The following is a 4,776-nucleotide window of genomic DNA, read 5'->3' as shown; positions in this document are numbered from 1 at the left end:
TCTTATGTTCCTACTTTTTATTTCCAGTTTCATCTTTTTTCTATTCATTCTCTTGAAATTTCTTCTTTGAAATCAAAAGATTCCCTGGGTATTAACCCAGCGCAACTCCTGTATGGGTCATTGCACATCCTGGTAGTATCATTAAGAATTGTCATAAAAGAAAGATCCCTGGCAGCCTTTCAATGAAACTCTATCATCATGCAATCTTGGCAGTACTATGTTGGAAGTCAGAGTCCCTTTGCAAACATAATAAAACACTTTAATATATTTGTTAAAGTTACAAACCAAGTATGTACAAATTTAAAAATCATGGCCAGGCTTGGTGGCTCACGCCTGTAATCCCCAACTTAAAATGGTTTGACTTATGATTTTCAGCTTTATAATAGTACTAAAGTAATATGCTGCTATAGTTTGGATATTTGTCCCCTCCAAATCTCATATTGAAGTTTGATCCCAATGTTGGAGGTGGGGCCTAATGGGAGGTGTTTGGGTCATGGGAGAAGATCCCTCATGAATAAATTAATGTCCTCTCTGGATTGGGGGGTGAGTTATCACTCTATTAGTTCCTTTGAGAGCTGGTTGTTCAAAAGAGCCTGGTACCTCCTTCCTCACCCTCTTGCTTCCTCTCTTGCCATGTGATGTCTGCATACATTGCCCCCTTTCATCTTCTGCCACGAGTGGAAGCAGCCTGGGGCCCTTACCAGAAGCAGATGTTGCACCATGATTCTTGTAAATCCTACAGAACAGTGAGCCAAATAAACCTCTTTCTTTATTAATTACCCAGCCTCAGACATTCCTTTATAGCAACACAAAATGGACTAAGACATACTCAGAGTATGCTCCTTGACTTAAAATGGGGCTATGTCTAGATAAACCCATAGTTAAATTGAAAATATTGTAGGTCATAAAAATGCACATATGGTGTATGATGTTTTCAATTTATGATGGTTTATTTGGATATAACCCCACCATAAGTTGAGAAGCACCTGTAGTAATTATGATTATTTATGCTCAAATTGACATAATGTGGCCAGTAGAAATCCATTTGCTTTTTTTTTTTACTTCTTATTTTTTTCTTTTGATGTTTTAAAGGAATATTGTTTTCAGTCCGTAAGAAGATATTTTAGACTGATCCTGTTTGTTGGTTCATGTCCCCCATGCCTCTTGTCCTGAGTCATGGAATCAACTCATTATTTAATACCCTCTTATTTTAGGGAGTCCTGCTTCCTTTTAGAGGGAAAAAGCATTAGAGACCAAAAAATCTGGCTGCTGTGGGTGCACATGGCAGTTACAGGTATGGAAAAAAAGATGCTGCTTTTGTTAGAATTATTTTAGTATTTTCAGAGTTGAAAATATCTTCATAAGGTCAGAAGTTCACTCTGATTTTTCTCAACTTACATTTCTATGATCTGCTCTTGTTTGCATTTGGTATTGTATTGAATTATGTTTTATGTAGGGTAACAGCTGAGGAGTTTATCTCCTGTTAAGGCCTGGCTCAAATGATACATAAATCTGCCTCCCATTTTTGGAGATACTGCTCTGATTCAAATTTGTCATGGTGTTTCTGAGCAGCGTTGTGAAGAAACTTGTTTTAGAATATTCAATAGTGGATGTTATCTTGAATGTTCATAGACTCCCCAGAAAAGAAGAAAAAGTAGACACAAGATTTCTGTCATCATTTTACAGGGTATTGTGATCATCCAGCTTGGGGTATGAGGGATAACAGACCTGGGTGTCTTAATTTCCAGAATCCCATTCCATTTCAATGAGTCTTCTGCACAAGTTGTAGTCTCTAGGGATTCACTGTCTTTATTTGTAATTGATCAAAGTGAAACCATCTCCATGGATTCCTCAGTGGGTCAGGATCTGTTATTTATTAGGCCCCCATATCCATTCTATCCTGCTTGCATGATTATAGAACCAGTAATTTTTATTAACAGTTGGCTATGACTGTCTAGAATAAGGACTGCAGTTATTTCTCCAAGGTGTTGTCATGTGACATAACTTATGGCAAGGAGGATGTAAGTGAATATTTTGGCAATTCTGGAAACTTCTTAAAACACATTAGCTTAATATATTAATATTTGAGAAATCTGGGTGAAGGGTATCCAGAATTATTTACTATTCTTCCAAGTTCTGTATAAGTCTGAGTGCTCATTCCATTCTGATGCCAGAATGGTAAAATTCATGATTGGTTTGGAGCAAGGCCACAATATCAGGCTTACGTCCATATTATATGACAGAGAAATTAATTTTTATTATCTTTTATCCACTTTAATTTGGGGCACTTTTACTATTTTACTCACAACCAAATTTAATCTTAAATGCTACAACTAGATTGTCACATGTTAAAAGTAATAACCATCAATATATATTATGTTCTCTAACTCAAAAGCACAGATCTGTAGAGAACAGAGTGTCTATCCCATGCATGTTGTCATGTGCTTATCCCACACCCTATTGAAATCACAGTACCCATAAGGGAGACATATTTTTTTCTTCAAGAATATGTATTTCTGCCACATCTATGATTCTCCAGAATGAGACGACAGAAAATGCTAAACTATTGTTAAATGACTATATGTAGTTCCACTTCTGGATGGTAGATGGGGGGCTCTGCAAACTCATTTTCTAATAAAACTGGCAAAAAAATGTATAAAAACCTTGCCATTTGAGGTCTGAAAGTGTCCAAAGAGTATATAGGAAGTGAAATATCAAGAAATTCTACTAAAACTTGGCAAGAACCAAGAACTTGGTAAGAGAATTTGTGGCATTTAAGACACAACCCACTCCCTTTTACTCCTCACAGCTCAATTTGATAGAAGCTTCACTGTGGGTGGATGCTGCCAAGATGATGGGGCTGCAGCTGTCAATCAAGGTTTGTCATATATCAACAGGAGGGGCATGCCTCCAGGGTTTCTTATCCCCAACAGCTCTTGGTTAAAGTGGCTAAATTCCTGGTGAACGCAACTAAGAGGTTGGGGGCTCCTTTGCTTCCCCCAGCCCCACCCACAGTTTGGAAACTCTACCCAGGCACAGTGAACTCGGATTTGGACCCAGATTGCCCTTGCCTCCACTTGCTTGTAAGGCAGAGGTTTCATAACATAAAAAACAAGATGGCTACCACCCAGCCCATTACCCAGAATGGTGGTTCAGAGATTTTGTCCAGAGGGAGTGGCAGTCCGTAAGAACAGAGCTCTGAAGCTCTCTCCAAAGGAATGGAATTTATCTGAAACAGTGTCAAACAAATAGCTCCCCTAAAGTAAACACAACAACATAAACCATAGGCCAGGTAGTTAATCAGATAATTCCATGGGAAGAGACAGCTAAGGAGCCCTCCAAAGGTCAAAAGAAACCTTAAGAACTGGCCTCAAAAACTAGCCCTGCCTGACTTAAATTATATTAAACTGCTTAATAATTTATGCTCCAAAGAAATGTTGAAAACAATGGAGTGACCAGATAGAAGGCAGCGAAGCCTAGTGGGCTGGAAATAATACCAAGGAGGCAGTCATCTTAACAGAGAGATAGGGAAAGATAATCAAAGAGACTCCTGTTTAAAACCATTGTCACACCAGGGTAACTGCATATGTTTAACACTGAGGAACAACACAAAATACTTCACACGGCAAGGGGAAAGGGAAATCAATTTTACTAAAATAGCTTAGCCAAAACACAAAATACATAACCAAGCAAACAACAACAAGAACAAGCTCTGGAGAGTGGACAGGCAAATCACTACAGTATGTTTCCTAATATGTCTACTTATTAGGAAAATAATAAAAACATTGACATGCAAACAAATGGGAAAGTTGGACCTATACACAGGAGAATAGCAAGCAGGCCAGGTGTGTGGGTCACATCTGTAATCCCAGCATTTTTGGAGGCCAAGGTTGGCAGATCACTTGAGCTCAGGAGTTTGAGACCAGCCTGGACTACATGATGAAACCCCATCTCTACTAAAAATACAAAAATTAGGCAGGCATGGCAGCATGTGCCTATAACTAGGCTAAGACACAAGAATCGCTTGAATTCAGGAGGGAGAGGTTGCAGTGAGCCAAGATCACGCCACTACACTCCAGCCTGAGCAACAGAGCAAGACTCTGTTTCAAAAAACAAAACAAAACAAAAAAAACAAAACAACAAAAAAACAGGCAACAGGTTGGCCTATGACAGGGAACAGAAGTCATATTTAATAGACAAAAACTTCGATGTAGCCATTATATATTCACAGCAGTAAAGGAAAATATAAAGATAACGTCTCATCAAATAAAATCAATAAGGAGAAATGACAAAATGAACCAAATGTAAGTTCTGGAGTTGAAGACTACAGTAACCAAAATAAAAAATTCATTAGGAGGGCTAAATAAATTTGATCGGCAGAGTAAATAGAAAACTTTCAAATAGATCAATGGAAATTATGCAACCTCAATTCCATTTTCCCACTAGAAAAAAGAATAAGAAAATAAAATGTAAAATAGAATGAGAAAATAGAACAAAGAAAATATGAACAGAGGCTTGAAGAAATAACTTTTAAGTGCACGAACATACATGTAATGAGAATACCAGAAGGAAAGGACAAAGAGAAATGAGCACAAAAATATTCAAAGAAATAATGGCTAAATACATCCACAATTTGTTGAATAAACATTAATCAATACCCACAAGCATCTCAAAAAACTGTAATCAGAATGAATGCGAAGATATCCATGAACAGACCTATCACAGTAGAAATGCTACAAGTGAAAGAAAATGTTGAAAAATACAAGAGAAAAATGA

This window comes from Pongo abelii, chromosome 20 (genome assembly GCF_028885655.2).
Source record: "Pongo abelii isolate AG06213 chromosome 20, NHGRI_mPonAbe1-v2.0_pri, whole genome shotgun sequence".
NCBI classification, from domain to species: Eukaryota; Metazoa; Chordata; class Mammalia; order Primates; family Hominidae; genus Pongo; species Pongo abelii.
The sequence above is the reverse complement of the archived record's forward strand: the minus strand, read 5'-3'. Positions refer to the sequence as shown.